The sequence below is a fragment of the Enhydra lutris genome, unplaced genomic scaffold (genome assembly GCF_002288905.1).
Source record: "Enhydra lutris kenyoni isolate GAN:26980312 unplaced genomic scaffold, ASM228890v2 scaffoldscaffold65, whole genome shotgun sequence".
Taxonomy (NCBI): domain Eukaryota; kingdom Metazoa; phylum Chordata; class Mammalia; order Carnivora; family Mustelidae; genus Enhydra; species Enhydra lutris.
The window spans coordinates 6,473,198-6,490,642 of NW_019154149.1; positions in this window are offsets into that span (position 1 = coordinate 6,473,198).

Here is a 17,445-nt window from a genome sequence, read left to right on the forward strand (position 1 = left end):
CTTCCCAATAGTTTTTCCCTCTCACTTGAAATAAAAAACAAAGTCTTGGTCATGCCTCATCTCCTGTGCCTATTCCCATGATTACATTATCCTTCTTGCTTATTCTCACCACACATCTGGCCTCAGTATCTTTGCATTTTCTATCTTTTCTGCCTTATGAGGCTCTCTCCCCAGTTAGCTGCCCCGACTCCTTCTCCCACTGTTTTCAGAAAAGACTTTCCTGACCACCTCGTCTATCAGAGGTGGTCTACTGTCTATCAGTAATCTCTAACCCCTTATTCTTCTTCATTTCCCTACATAGCATTTGTCATACTAGCAGCCCTCATATCCTATAGCACTTTGTTCATCAGTCAAAATGGTGAATGTAATTCCACTTTAGAATGTAAGTCTCTGTGAACAAAGACTTTGCTTTGGTAGCTGCTCTATCCTGCATGCCTGGAAAAGTGTCTGGGCCAGAGTAGAAGATCCAGAAATGTTTGGTGGGTGAAAAAATCTCAGGGTACAGATGTTGAGATAAAAAATGGAAGTGGTGGCTGCACAAAGTGTTCAAAATACTCTTCAAACTGTCCAGAATTATCTATTTCTGATCATGAAATAGTGAAATGATGACTGACATAGTAAAAATGGCAAAATAATTTTTAAAACACCCTAATTAGTATTTTTACAATAGAATTGAGTGGTCATCCATGGATTTGAGAGGCTGAGAGGAGAGGAAACAGGCCAAGGTCCACGTGGGAAGAGGTCACTCTACTGAGAGCATGTAGGATGGACTATAAACCTTGGACTCTCCTGTGACATGAGCTCCCGCACTAGATGAGAAGCCCCTGGGGGCCAAGCAGAGACCTTCTCTAGGTCATTTGTTCATCTTCAGCATCTCAAAGTATTTACTGGGCACCCCATAAGTGTTCAGTGGATTGACTGAAGGGACAGGAAATGTCAGAGGCAGGTTTCTGCCCATTCTGCCCATTCACAGCACCGGATGGATGGTGGACCTGCTGGGCAGTAGTGAATGTCCAGCTCCACTTTCCATGTGCAGACCCTAATACAAGAAGAGATGCTCAGGGTTCTAGTCCCAGTAGCAAACGTTCTGTGGCAGGCACCAGATCTGGTGATTGAAATGAGCTGCCTACGTGGCCCTTGAACAAGGACCATACACAAGGACAGGTACCCTAGAAGCCCGAAACCCAAGAGAGCAATACATTGGTGGCACAGTACCACAGTCTCAGCTTCTCTGACTCTGTTGCACATGACCTTCCATGGAACAATTGTTATACACTGGACTTCTATGAATGAGGCAGGTCTGCTGGGGATCCAGAGCTAATTAGGCTCGTGCTGCCCTAGTCCTCTTCCTTATAACCCTGTGACAGGGGGAATCTGGAAGGGAAACAGGAGGCAACCACAGGTATCACCTCTGAGGGGGCTCTGAGTTCCTAGAAAACAAGAAATACCCTGGCCAGAACTGATCACAGAGCTGAGCAGTGACTTTGGGAAATGCTTCCCAACTTGGAGGGAGGGAGGAGATACAGGCAGTTCATCAGTGACCCAAGGGGAAGCAGCTGGGAAGAGGTGAGTAGTATCAGTAGCTAAAAAATGTATAGACTCCTAATGTTCATGTTAACCAGCTTCCTGCTACCCCTGATGCTTTCCCACCAATGCTAAGGCCTGCTAGCCCTTCTTCTCCATTCACCTTGCTTTGGGCTGCACGTCACTGTCCTTCCTCTCTCCTCTCAAGTGAACCTTGAATGTTCCTTTTCAACTGAGTGAAGATGCTGGGGGCAGAGCAAAGTACACTGTGTTATCTTATCTCAGGCTCAGGAACTTAATCAGGACAGCTCTAGCTCAGAATGTCCTGTACTGTTTCAAACCCCAGTATTTAGCAGAACCATTGGCCCAAGGCCAAGGGAGTAATCTCCAGTGCTTATCTCTTAAGCCTTAAACCCCAGGCCTTAAACCCCACCCCCATATAAACTAGCAGCCAGACTGGTAACATTCCCTCGAAACAAGCGTGAAAGTGTCCCTTACTTCTTCAGCTCTAGAGAGGTGTGCGCAGATTGGTTAAACCAACCTGGCACTTGAATGTTCAGCAAGGTGCAGAAAGCCGCTTTGGAGGAGATATTTGTGAGTCATATGGGTGCCACTAAGATCCAGGCTTCTGCCCATAGACCTCTCCCCCTCCTTCTTAATGAGGCACCCCTTGGACTGCTTTTTACAGTAACCACATCAAGAGGGCCATGGAGACCTCTTGGCCTAGAGAGAGGAATGAAAGGTATAGCTTCACCTTCTCTAGCTTACCAAATGTCCTAAAACATTTTTACATGTTTATTTAAGTACTAAATTAATATATTCTTATGGTTAACAAATTCATACTGGTGTGTTAAAAAGGAAACATTCCTGGTATCTCTCCTTCTCCCTACAAAATCCCACTTGAAAATCCAAAATTCAGTTTGTCTCCTTCCAGATAGATACATGGGGTTCACAGAATCCAAAGACACATTGTTCTACTAACAGATATGTTGAACGAGTCATGTTGAGAGATCAAGATATATGTCAGGAGACATAGATAGAATACACAGATCTCTCTTCTTCATGATTGTATAATACTCCACCTGAATTTCTCAGGTACACACTCCTGTCTGAAAACTAGAGAGACCCAACTTTGTTCAGATTCTCAAATGATGCAGGAGAAGGATAGTGCCAAATACACCCACCATCCCAAAGATACAGAACTAGAAAATCAGATTTCTATAACTGAGTGATTTCTATAAATTAATGTCTTATTACTGAATAATTTGTATTATTCATGTATATTTCCATTGTGCTATAATCTAGACTTTATTTCCTTCAGTATATTGCACTAGATTTTTATTCCCATTTTTTTCCTCTATCCTAATTACATTAATATAATTAGTCACCTCAAACATACAAGAACTTATACACTTGGTTTGTTTCTGGCATTTTCATATAGTTTAGAAAGTATCTGGCATCATGATGAATCTAAGGAGACGGCATGTGACACACAAGTCACGTGAGCTGTCATATCCAAGTGGACACATGCATATTGCTGCCCTCTACTACCAGTGATGCTATTTGTAATGAGAACTGGCAGGGTCACAGTGTGGCAAAAATAAAATCAAAACTGTCCATGTGTTCTCTAAGGGATATATATGCTATGTAAAAGAGGGAAGCACATTTCAGGGCAGCATCAGGGAAAGAAAAGAATTTTTGAAATTTGGGTTCAAATCGTCATGGTCTTGTTTACTATGTTGGTCTTGCTTTCTCTCAGTTCAAAATATGCTACTCTCCTAATGATGAGACATGATTTTTAGGGAAGAAATTGTCCATTGCAACATCCTGAGGGCTACCTGGTAACATTTTCTGTTTTCTCTCTCAATTGTGGGAGAATTCCTGCTGTATCTGGGATTGGATATTTCATGCTTTCCCAGAGTAAAGAGGCAATTGTACTTCCAGAAAACTTCCTTCATCAATGTGCCACCATGGTGATCCTCCCGGGAGAGGCCAACAGTCCTAGGGTTACCTGAGAGAAGGAAACGGTGCTTCTCTCAGCCCTAGGAGTATCTCTGGTTGGCCCTCAGCTGAGTTCCAGCACCTTCTCCTGTTAGGTTCCCTAAGCTTTCCTGCTAGCCTCCTTCAGCACCTTTGGCTCCTGCTGTCTACTCAGTGCCTAGTTCTCTCAATATGGGAAATGGGCTCTTTGAGTAAAAACCCTCCCTAGGTAAGAGGAGGTATGTATCTTTCTCAAATCTCAGACTGGTTCCGACAAGTCCCCCAGTGTTTGTGCAAAATGGGGATGGACTCACAGAAGTTCAGAGTTGGAGGGGACAGTGCTAGTTGCTCGTTCTAAGGGCTATTTTGTTGTTAAATGAGAGACAGACCTACAGAGTGGCCTGCTAATGAAAACCAGTCATAGATGAGGAAATGAAGTTCCAGAGGAGATGAGTAACTTGCATAATGCGAACATAACATGAGTAGGAGGGGTAAGGCAGAGTGAGAAGGAGAGAGAGAATCTTTAGAAGACTTCATGCCCAATGTGGAGCCCAACGCAGGGCTCCGTTTCATGACCCTGAGATCATGATCTGAGCCAAAATCAAGAGTTGGATGCTTAACCGACTGAGCCACCCAGGCACCCCCGTAAGACATGAACTTTAAAGGCAGCATGGACATTGGGGTACATATGGCCCTTATTTTCATAACATCTGTATCTTTGGAGTAAATACCCAGTAGCAATTGCAGGGTCACAGGGAAGCCCTATTTTTTATTTCTTAAGGAATCTCCATACTGTTTTCCAAAGTGGCTGCACCAACTTACATTCCCACCAACAGTGTAAGAGGGTAAAAAAAATAAAATAATTAAAGGCAACATGGAATTGTAAAAAGAAAGTTAGACCAGGGATGAGAATAGCTGGTCCAGGTTTTATATCTGACATGTTCTTTTTTAGATAAGCCATTGAGCATCTCTGAAACCCAATTTCCTTAAAAAGTGAAGAAAAATGCCCTCTCACAAAGTTGGTGTGAGTTTCAAGTGAGAAAATGAATATGAAAGTAAATTTTAAAGTGTAAAATTTTTTTACACATTAATTCTTTTTAAATTAAATTTTATTTAAATTCAAATAATTAATATATAGTATATTATTACTTTGAGAGATGGAGTTCAGTGGTTCATAAGTTGTATATAACACCCAGTGCTTATTACATCATGTGCCTTCCTTAATGCCCATCACCCAGTTACCCCATCCCCTCACCATTCTTCCTTCCAGCCATGCTCAGTTTGTTTCCTAGTGTTAAGAGTCTCTTATGGTTTGTCTTCCTCTCTGATTTTATCTTATTTTTCCCTCCCGTCCCCTGTGATCCTGTTTTGTTTCTTAAATTCCATATATGAGTGAAATCATATCATGGTTTTTGTCTGACTGACTTATTTCACTCAGCATAATACCTTCTAGTTCCATCCACCTCATTGCAAATGGTAAGGCTTCATTCTTTTTGATGGCTGAGTAATATTCCTGTGTGTGTGTGTGTGTGTGTGTGTGTGTGTGCGCGTGCGCGCGCGCCACATCTTTATTCATTCATCTGTTGATGGACCTCTGAGTTATTTCCATAGTTTGGCTATTGTGGACATTGCTGCTATAAACCTTGGGCTGCAGGTGCCACTTGGAATCACTATGTTTGTATCCTTTGGGTAAATACTTAGTAGTGCAATTGCTGGGTCATAGAGTAGCTCTATTTTTAACTTTTTGAGGAACCTCCATACTATTTCCAGAGGGGCTGTACCAGCTTGCATTCTCACCAACATTTATTGTTTCCTGAGTTGGAAGTTTCCTGAGTTAATTTTAGCCATTCTGACTGGTGTGAGGTGGTATCTTACTGTGGTTTTGATTTGTATTTCCCCGAGGCTGAGTGATGTTGAGCATTTTTTCATGTGTCTGTTAGTCCTTTGTATGTCTTCTTTGGAGAAATGTCTATTCATGTCTCCTGCCTGTTTCTTGACCGTTTGTTGTTTGGGTGTTGAGTTGGGTGAGTTCTTTATAGATCTTGGTGACACATTAATTCTTAATTTCCATTCTTTTAAAACTTGTTTTGAAATAATTTCAAATGTGTAAAAGACTTGTAGGGTTTTTGTGAATTCCTACATATGCTTCCCTCAGGTGAACCAGTTATTAACATTTTACCCCATTTGGTTTATCTTTCTCTCATAGTTTGTGTGTGTGTGTGTGTGTATGTGTGTGAGAGAGAGAGAGAGATCTTTTTTCCTAAACCATTTGAGACTTGCAAACATGAAGACTCATTTCCACTTATTATTACAGCATGCATTTGCTATAAACAAGTATACTGTCCTACAAAACCATAGCCTAACTATCAAAATCAAGATTAACACTGACATGATGCTACTTTTAAATGTACTGGCTCCATTAAGATTTTCTCTAGCTATTACCAACAGGAAATTTTGAGGTGGAATATCCAATCCTGGATTGTGTGCTTCATTTAGTTGCCATGTCTTTTCAGTTTTCTTAAGTCTGGAACAGTTTTTCAGTCTTTCTTTGGCATGACTTTGGTACTTTTGAAAAGTGCAGGTTTTTTAGTAACTTTACAAAGTGTCCCTCAATTGCTAGTATTTCTCCATTATTAGATTTATTTTATGTATTTTTGGCAGGAATACCACAGAATTGTCACTGTTTTTCTCAGTGCATCATATCAGAAAGCACACAATGTCCCTTTGTTCCATCTCTGGTGGTAGTAATTTTATCAGTTGGTTAAGAGAGTTTTCTGCCAGGTTTTCCCCTCCAAAGTTAAGATAATTACTTTGTGATTATTAAGAAATATTTAATATTAGTTTACATTCTACCCTAAAAGAGAGCTTTTTCATCTTTTATTCATCTTTATTTTTATCAGTATGAGCCCTTGAATTCTTATTTTACACAGCAGATTATAATCCATTACTGTCTTTATTCATGCTAATGTTCAAATTTCCCACATTTGAAGTGGGAACCCTTTTAAGCTGGCTTCTCTGTGCTTTTAAAACATGCTTACTTTATTCTTTAAGCACTTTCTTTCTGAGACACTAAGATATTCCTGGCTCATCTTGTCCTTTTCCTGTCCCACCTCTGTAATCAGCCATTTCTCAAGGAACCCTCATTACTTTTAGTGTAAAATGTTTTTCAGGAATAAAGATATTAGGGTTAGGAATGCAAATTGCTATTATAGATTTTTCACTTCTAGAACAACTATAAAGCCATATGGGAAGGAAAGATGAGCTTCAAATGTTACTTCATTTCGTATATAACCATTAACTTGAGATAGACAAGTAAAAGCTAAAACTATGAATGAAGCTTCTATCCATAAAAGAAAAACTTATAAATTAGATTCATAAAGATGAAAAATATATTGTTCATTAAGAGATGCTAAGAAAATGAATAATGCATTAGAACTTAAGAGAGTTTCAATTTAAAATTGACTGCTCTGTTCATCAGTTGTACATGAACATCATGGTAACCACAAACCAAAAGCCTGTAACAGATACATAAAATGCAAGGAAAAATGAATCTAAACATAACACTAAGGAAAATCATCAAATCAAAAGGAAAGAGAGCAAGAGAAGAAAGAAACAGGGAAGAACTACAAAAATAACCAGAAAATAATGAACAAAATGACATCTTTTCTGACTACAACAGGATGAAACTAGAAATCAATGACAAGAAAAAAAAACTGGAAAAAACATAAACATAAACAACATACTACTGAACAACCAGTGGGTCAATGAAGCAATCAAAGAAGAGACCATAAAATACCTTGAGACAAATGAAAATGGAAGCACAATGTTCCAAAATCAACTGGACACAGCAAAAGCAGTTTTAAGAAGGAAGTTTATAGTGATACAAGCCTACTTCAAGAAACAAGAAAAATCTCACACAATCTAATTTTATACCTAAAGGAACTAAATAAAGAGCAAACAAAACCTAAAGTTAGTAGAAGGAAAGAATAAAGTTTAGAACAGAAACTTTGTCCTAAGTGAAATGGAGACTTTAAATATGGGAAAAAAAATAATGGATCTGAGAGCTGGTTCCTTGAAAAGATAAATAAAATTGATAGAACTCTAGCCCACTTATCAGTAAAAAGGAGAGAGAGACCAAGTAAATAAAATCAGAAATGAAAGAGGAGAAATTGGGGCACCTGGGTGGCTCAGTGGGTTAAAGCTTCTGCCTTCAGCTCGGGTCATGATCCCAGTGTCCTGGGATCGAGCCCCACACTGGGCTCTCTCTGCTTAGCGGGGAGCCTGCTTCTTCCTTTCTCTCTCTCTGCCTGCCTCTGCCTATTTGTGATCTCTGTCTGTCAAATGAATAAATAAAATCTTTAAAAAAAAGAAATAGGAGAAATTACAAATGATACCACAGAAATACAAAAGATTGTAAGAAACTACTATGAACAGTTATGTGCCAACAGATTAGACAATCTAGAAGAAATGGATAAATTCCTAGAAACATAAACTACCACAACTGAAACTGGAAGAAAGAGAAAACTCGAATAGACCAATTACCAGCAAATAAATTCAATTAGTACTCTAAAACCTTCCAACAAACAAAAGCCCGGGACTTCACAGGTGAATTTTACCAAACATTTAAAGAAGAGTTAATACCTATCCTTTTCAAACTATCCCAAAAACTGAAGAGGAAGAAATTCTTCCAAATTCATTCTATGATGCCCACATTACCTTGATACCCAAACCAAATGGAGACACTACAAAAATTACAAGCCAATTTCCATGAAGAATATGGGCACAGAAATCCTTAACAGAATATTAGCAAACTGAATTCAGCAATACATGAAAATGATCATGCACCACAATCAAATGGGATTTATTTCAGGGATGCAGGGGTGGTTCAACATTCACAATCAATGCGATACCCCACGTTAACAAGATGAGGGATAAAAATAATATGGTCATCTCAATAGATGCAGAAAAAGCATTTGACAATATTCAACATCCATTTGTGATAAAAATTCTAAACAAACTGGGTACAGAGGGAACATAGTTCAACATAATTAAGGCTGTATATGACAAAATCACAGCTAACATCATACTCAGTGGTGAAATGCTGAAAGATTTTTTTCTAAGATCAAGAACAAGACAAGGATGCCCACTCCCCACTTTGATTTAACATAGTGCTGGAATCCCTAATGATAGCAATCAGACAAGAATAAGAAATAAATGGCATCCAAATTGGTAAGGAAGAACTAAAACTGTCACTACTTGCAGATGACATAAAAAACTGAAGACTCCACAAAAAAACTATTAGAACTAATAAATGAATTCAGTAAAGGTGCAGGATACAAACGTCTATATAAAAAACTGAAAACTCCACAAAAACTATTAGAACTAATAAATGAATTTAGTAAGGTTGCAGGATACAAAATTAATATTCAGAAATGTGTTGCATTTCTACATACAAATATCAAACAATCAGAAAGTAAAATTAAGAAAATAATCCCACTTACAATTACATCAAAAAATAAAATACCCAGGAATAGATTTAACCAAGGAGTTACAAGACCTGTACTCTGAAAACTATAAGACAGTAATGAAAGAAATTGAAGATGACACAAACAAATGGGAAGATTTACCATGTTCATGGTTTGGAAGAATTAATATTGTTAAAATAGCTATACCACCCAAAGTAAATCTACAGATTCAATGTAGTCCTTATGAAAATACCGATGGGGGCGCCTGGGTGGCTCAGTGGGTTAAGCCGCTGCCTTCGGCTCAGGTCATGATCTCAGGGTCCTGGGATCGAGCCCCGCATCGGGCTCTCTGCTCGGCGGGGAGCCTGCTTCTTCCTCTCTCTACCTGCCTCTCTGCCTGCTTGTGATCTCTGTCTGTCAAATAAATAAAAAAAAACTTTAAAAAAAAAAAAAAAAAAAAAAGAAAATACCGATGATATTTTTCACAGAATGTGAACAAATAATCCTAAAATTTGTGTGGAACCACAGAAGACTCCAAATAATCAAAGTAACCTTGAAAAAGAATAAAGCTGGAAGTGTCACACTTCCATTTCAAACTATGCTACAAATTTATAGTAATCAAAACAGTATTGGTACTGGCACAAAAATAGACACATGAATTAATGGGACAAAATGGAGAGCCCAGAAATCAACCCATGCTTATATGGTCAATTAATCTACAAGAAAGGAGGCAAAAATATACAATGGGGAAAATACAGTCTTTTCAATAAATTGTGTTGGGAAAACAGGACAGTTACTTGCAAAAGAATGGAACTGGACCACTGTCTTGCACCATATAAAAAATAAATTCAAAATGGATTAAAGACCTAAATTTCAAGCTGAAATCATAAAATTCCTAGAAGAAGCATGGACATTAAACTCTTGGACATTGGTCTTAGAATATATATATATATATATATATATATATATTTTTTTTTTGGATCTGTCTCCTCAGGCAAAGGCAACAAAAGCAAAAGAAACAAATAAGCTACTTCAAACTAAAAAGCTTTTGTGCAGCAAAGGAAACCGTCAACAAAATAAAAGGCAACCTATTGAATGGGAGAAGAGATTTACAAGTGATATATCTGGTTAATATACAAAATATATGAAGAACTCACACAACTCAACACCAAAAAAAAATCCAGTTAAAAAATGGGCAAAGGCCCTACATAGACATTTTTTCAAAGAAGATTTACAGATGGCCAACAGACATGAAAAGATGCTCAACGTCATCAGGGAAATGCAAATCAAAATCACAGTGAGATAGGAAAATATCAATTAACACGAATTAGTAAAAAAACAAACAAAAAACTGTGATGAGATATTGTGTTACACCTGTCAGAATTTCTGTTATCAAGAGGAAAAGAAATAAGTGTTGGTGTGGATGTGGAGAAAGGGAATCTTTGTGTACTTGTAGTGGAAATGTAAATTAGTGCAGTGGAATATAGTATGGAGGTTCCTCAAAAATTAGAAATAGAAATACCTTACAATCCAGCAATTTCACTTCTGGATATTTATCCAAAGAAAATGAAAACACTAATTAAAAAAATATATCTATCCTTTGTTCACTGAAGCATTATTTGTAATATCCAATATATGAAAGCATCCTACATGTTCATAAATAGATGATTAAATAAAGAGGCAATATCACACATATGCATACACACACAGTGGAATATTACTACTCAGCCATTAAAAAAAATAATGAAATCTTGTCATTTGCAACAACATGGATGAACCTGAAGAAGAATATGCTAAGTGAGTTAAGTCAGACGGAGAAAGACAAACACCATATCATTTAACCTGTATGTGGAATGTGAAAAACAAAAGAAACAAAATAGAAATAGATTCATAAATATAGAGGAAAAAACTGATGGTTGCCAGAGAGGAGGAGGATAAGGAGATGGGCAAAGCAGGTGGAAGGAATTAAGAGATGCAAACTTCCATTTATAAAATAATTAATTCATGAGGATGTAAAGTATGGCATTGTGAATATCATAATAACTTTGTATGGTGATAGATGGTAACTAATTATGGTGATTATTTCATAATTTGGGTACATGTTGAGTCACTGTATTGTATACTTGAAACTAACAAAATATTGCATGTCAACTAAACTTCAATAAAAAAATGTATATTTTACAAGGCATGCTTTTATTTAAGCCAATATAAATAAATTTCAAATTATCAGATAAAATGAATAGACAAAGCCACCGAATGCATATATACACACATATACACACCAAGGATTGATATATATAATATGTAAATATATTTTAGAATATATAAATAGGACATATGTATCAGGAATATGTAAATAAGTAATTCCTAAAAATGAAGAATAAAAGGAAAAACAACACTTAGGAGAAAATTTGGCAGTTTCTTATAAAACTAAACATATTCTTAGTTAATAATAATGTGTCACTATTGGCTCATCAGTTGTAACAAATACTAAAGCAGGATGTTAATAATAGGAACTTGTGATGTGATGGTTGAGGGAAAATATGAAACTATACTTCCAGTAAATTTTCTGTAAACCTCAAGCTGCTCAAAAAATAGAGTTTACTTACTAAAAACAAAAGGCAAACAACTTATTTTTTTTAAGTGGGCAAAAGTCTTGAATAAACTATTTTGCAAAAGAAGACATAGGAATGGCTAATAGGTATATGAAAAGGTACTTACTATCATTAGTGTAAGGGAAGTAAAGTAAGATACTATTTTATACTTATTAGAATGACTTTTAAAAAAACCCTGATAATTCTGAATGATTTTGAGAATGTGAAATGATTACAATTCTTTTTTTTTTTTAAGATTTTATTTATTTATTTGTCAGAGAGAGAGAGGGAGAGAGCGCGTGAGAGTGAGCACAAGCAGATAGAGTGGCAGGCAGAGGCAGAGGGAGAAGCAGGCTCCCTGCTGAGCAAGGAGCCCGATGTGGGACTCGATCCCAGGACGCTGGGATCATGACCCGAGCCGAAGGCAGCGGCCCAACCCACTGAGCCACCCAGGCGTCCCGTGAAATGATTACAATTCTTAATACACTGCTGGTTAGAATGTAAAAATGGTACAGACACTCTTGAGAACTGTAGTGTTTGGTAATTCCTTATACAATTAAATGTGTATCTGTTCCTAAAATAAAAATGTATGTTCACAAAAGATTTCTATTAGAATGCTCATAAAGCATTGGAAACAACCCAAATGTCTATCAACAGAAGAATGGATAAAACAAATTGTGGCACATCCCTATATTCAATACCATTCAGCAAAGGACTGACACACACAGCACAAGGATGAATCCCCAAAGCATTATGTTGAGTGAAAGAAGCTAGCTATACTTCTGTGGTTCAATTTATAGCTATACTTCTGTTGTTCAATTTAAATAGAATTCAAAAACAGACACAACTGCTCTGTGGTGATAGAAATCAGAACAAAGGTTGCTTGGGGCTTGATGTGCAGGGGAGATTGACTGTGAAGATACACAAGGGAAATTTTGAGAGTGATTAAAGGGTTCCAATATTTTAATTGGTTGGTTGTTACATGATTCTATACAATTGTTACAGCTCATCCAACTGAACACTTGAGATCTTTGCCTCCTAATTTATATAAATATACCTGAATTTAGGAGAAAAAAACATTGGAGTGTTCAAAGATCTTAAAAGAAAAGGTGACTTAAGAATTCTAAACATAACAAATCTGACATTCACATATAAAGACACAGAGTGTTTTTAGCACTTGGAAAAAACTAATGGAACATATTTCCCATGAGTCATTTTCAAGATACTACTAAAATTAAAAATTTAGCTATATTTCTGTGAGGGTCTATTCAGGTAAACAAAGGACACTCTCTTTTCATACTCTTTGTATATGCACAAATTTGTTACTGAAATGAAAAAATTCAGTTACTGAATATGACCTTATTTGGAGATAGGGAATTTAGGGAAGAAATTAAGTTAAGACGAACCATGAGAGACTGTGGATGCTGAGAAACAAACTGAAGGTTTTGGAGGGAAGGGGGATGGGAGGTTGGGTGAGCCTGGTGGTAGGTATTATGGAGGGCACGTATTGCATGGAGCACTGGGTGTGGTGCATAAACAATGAATTCTGAAACACACAAAAGAAATTTTAAATAAATAAATAAATAAATAAATAAATATGACCTTATTAGGGTGGGACTTAATCCAATATGACTGGAAAATTTGGTTGCAGACACATACAGAGGGAAGATGATGTGAAGACATGGAGAAGATGGCCATCTATGAGCCATGGAGAAAGGTCTGGAACAGATCATTTTCTCATGGCTCTCAGAAGGAACCAGCCCTGCTAACACCTTGATCATGGACTTCTAGCCTCCAGAACTATGAGAAAATAAATTTCTGTTATTTAAGCTACAAATCTGTGGTACTTTGTTATGGTAGCCCCCCCAAAAACTAATGGACTGTGATTTAGTTAATTAATACCACCGCTCAAAAAATGGTTCAAATGTCAGTTACCACAGCATCAATTGAATAATTGCATAAAGTACACATTTTGCTGCTATCTCTTCAGTCCACATATGACTATGTAAATAATAAGTACGCATCACGATGAATGACCAGTCGTATTACTTCTTACACAGTCTGTCAGCAACTGGTCACTATAGGCTTGACACTCAGTTCAGACCCAGACAGCAAAGCCTACTAATTGGGTTACATACTTTCCTCCCATTGATGAAACTATGTGACATTTTACAAAAATGGATAATAAGAGATGGAACTGACCAACAAATGAAAGTACATCAAAGAAACAAACAAATAACCCCTAGCATGAAATGTGAAAGTGGTTGTAATGAGAAAGATAAAAATGTCACGGAGAAGCAACATGGGCAAAACCCTTCACATTAAAGGAACTCTTAAAGAAATTTCACAGTATTGAAAATGCAAAGGATAAAATGTTGGGAGCCGATCCGTACTTAGAAAGGAGTATGATAATTTTCCAAGGTATAGAAAAGATGTTTCATATCATCAGTTATATTACTCATATGCTGAGAGGTTATTGTGATTTTTCAAGAATCTTGAGGAATCTCCCAGTATCTATCTCTGTCTGCCACTACAAAGCAGATGTCTCTCAAGAGCGTACTGGGAAGCTCCCTGTAATCTCACATCCGCCTGTGCATCTGGCTGCAACTGCTGGTACAGTATAATAGACTGATCTGTTCCACCTTCTAAATCTCGTGCAAGTGCTTCTCGTAGGCAACTTTAATGCAGAACCATTTAGGAAAAAGAATTCTGGGAAACTCCTCTCTGGCTTCTCTTCTGTGATATGAAGAAAACCTTAAAATGGTGTGATGGTTATAGTAGGCAGAATAATGGACACCCAAAGATGTCCCAGTTCCTGGAAGCTGTGAATATGTTACCTTTCATAGGAAATAGAACTTTGCAGTTGAAATTAGGATTACCTTAAAATAGGGAGATTATTCTGGATTATCTATGTGAGCCCGGTATAAATGTATGAGCTCTTATTAAAACTGGAGGAAAGAGGCCGAAGAGCATTTGGAGAGATATAGGAGAGAATCAACGTGAGAGGGACTCCAAACCACCATTGCTGGCTTTGAAGATGGAGAAAGGGAACCAGGAGCCAAGGCATGCAGATAGCTCTGCAATCTGTCAGCCAATAAGGAAACAAGAACCTCAGCCCTACAATTCCAACAACTTGGAGGTACAAGGAGACAATTAGCAGAGCATTCAGTAAGGAATGCAGCTCTGCTGACTTGCTGATTTTTACCTATTGAGAAACTTGTCAGACTTTAGACCTACAGAACTATAGGATAATAAATTTGTGTCGTTCAAGCCACTGAATCCGTGGTTATTTTTTATAGCAGCAGTGGTCATGCTGCATTCTTGAGGGGATGAGTGGAAAATTTGGCAAAAAGACTAATAGTAAGTATTGAATCCATTGAAATGTAGGGCTAAAAGTAAAATAAATGGAGATTATAATTACAGATAAAGAAATACAAATTCCACAAACTCTGATGATGTAGAAAAGAGGTAATTAAGGAAGAGAAGGAAGGAAGGACTGGAGTAAAATGGCTTGTGTTCTTTACAGTAGCAGGTTCATCTTTCATAACTGAGGTCAAATCATAGTATTCTAATTTGGTAAAGTAATTCATGTATCCAGATACTTTAAAGGATAATGATAAATACTTGGATAAATAAGAGAACTGAAATTTGAGTAATAGAGAGGTAGAAAAGAAAGATGGAGAAAGTGAAAATATACTAATGTTCATTATCAGCAATGAATACTACCAGAAATAGCAGAGGATTGAGTGTGTTCTTTATAATTAAAGGAAGACTACTGAATTAAAATGTAATCCTTTGAAAGTATGAGAAGAAATACACAAAAAATCAAAGAAAATATATTCAAGGCAGTAAAAACAGACAGCATAGCTTATGATTTGACAAAACTAAGTCCATATATGCTTGTCATTTCAATAAGTAGAATCAACTAAATTCACATATTAAAATATAAAAGCTTTTTTGGGGCACCTGGGTAACTCAGTTGGTTAAGCGTCTATCTTCAGCTCAGGTCATGATTCCAGGACCCTGGGATGGTGTCCTGCATTGCATTGGACTCCTTGCTCAGGAGGAAGTCTGCTTCTCCTTCTCCCTCTGTGGTTCCCCCTTGCTCGTGCTCTCTCTCTCTTGCTCTCTCTCAAATAAATAAATAAAATCTTTTAAAAAAATGAAAACTTTCCAATAAGACCATATGGGAAAATCCAATATATATGTATATATGTATATAAAGTGACTCAGAAATATTGATATGAAATGAAGGACAGAATTAAACTATGCAAACACAAGCAGAAATAAGGCAGAGTTCATAATTTTAATATCAGGCATGTTGAATTTGGGGCAACAAACATTAAAATAGAAAAATCATAGGATGCTTTGTAGTGATAAAGGGTGAAATTCTTAAGAAAGACCCAACAATTATGAAAATCTCTGTGCCCAAATAGTACAGCATTAATTTTCATAAAACAAAAAATAGCAGGAAATAAAATGAGGAAGATAAAAATGTAAGAGAAGTACAGGTTTTAATTCATCTCTGTCAGACCGTTATAGATCAAGTGGACAAAGCAATAAAATCAAACACATAGAAGACCTTGGTATTATAATAAATGAAGTATATCTAATTGATAAATATTGAACCAGACATATTAGTGGCAGGAAAAGAACTGAATGTCAGGTTCACAGAGTCTCAATTTGCTGCTTTGTTGCCTTTAAAACTGTGATCTGCCCTAAGACAGTAACATGCAAAAGAATGAAGTTGGACTCCTATCTCAGACCATATACAGATAACTCAAAATGAAACAAAAACCTTAATATAAGGGCTAGAACTATAAAACTATTAAGAGAAAACCCAGGTACAAATCTTTATGACTTTGTATTTGGCAATAGTTTCTTAGAAGTAACACCAAACACACAAGTGACAAAAGGAGAAAGTTGGATTTCATAACAATGAGGATTTCATAAAAATTTAAAATTTTGTATCTCAAAGGACACTATCAATAAAAAGAACAGACGGTCCACAGAATGGGATAAATTATTTGCAAGTCATGTATCAGATAAATGATTAATATACAGAATATCTAAAGAAATTATACAACTCAACACAGAAAGAAAAAGATCTCAAAAAGTGGACTTGAGGCGTGTCTGGTTGGCTCAGCAGGTAGAGCATGTGAGTTGTGATCTCAGGGTCATGAGTTCAAGCCTCACATTGGGTGTAGAGCATACTTTAAAAAAATAATTTAAAAAAATGGACTTGAATAGACCTTTCTCCAAAGAAGGTATACAATTAGCCAATAGGCACATGAAGAGATGGTCAACATCATTAATCTTAGGGAAATGCAAATCAAAATCACAACGAGATACCATGTCACACCAACTGGGATGGCTATAATAATAATAACAATAATAAAAAAAACACTAAGTGTTGCTGAGGATGTGGAGAAACTGGAACCCTCATTTATGGCTGGTGAAATTGTAAAGCAGCATAGCTGCTTTGGAAAAGTCTGGCATTTCTTCAAATGGTTAACCATAAAGTTACCACTTGATCCAGCAACTCTATTCCTAGGTATATACCTCTGAGAAATGAAGACATATGCCCATACCAAAATATATACACTATTGTTCGTAGAATAATTATTTATAATAACCAGAAATGGAATGAACTCAAATGTCCACCAACTGATTAGATAAGTAAAATGAGATATATCCGTATGAGGGAATAGTATTCTCAATAAAAAGGAATGTAGTACCAATACATACAACATGGATGAACCTTGAAAATGTTAAATGAAAGAAGCCACTCCAAAAAGACCATGTATTATATGATTCCATTTATATTAAATGTCCAAAATAGGCAAATTCATAGATATAGAACGTAAATTAGTGGTTGCTTA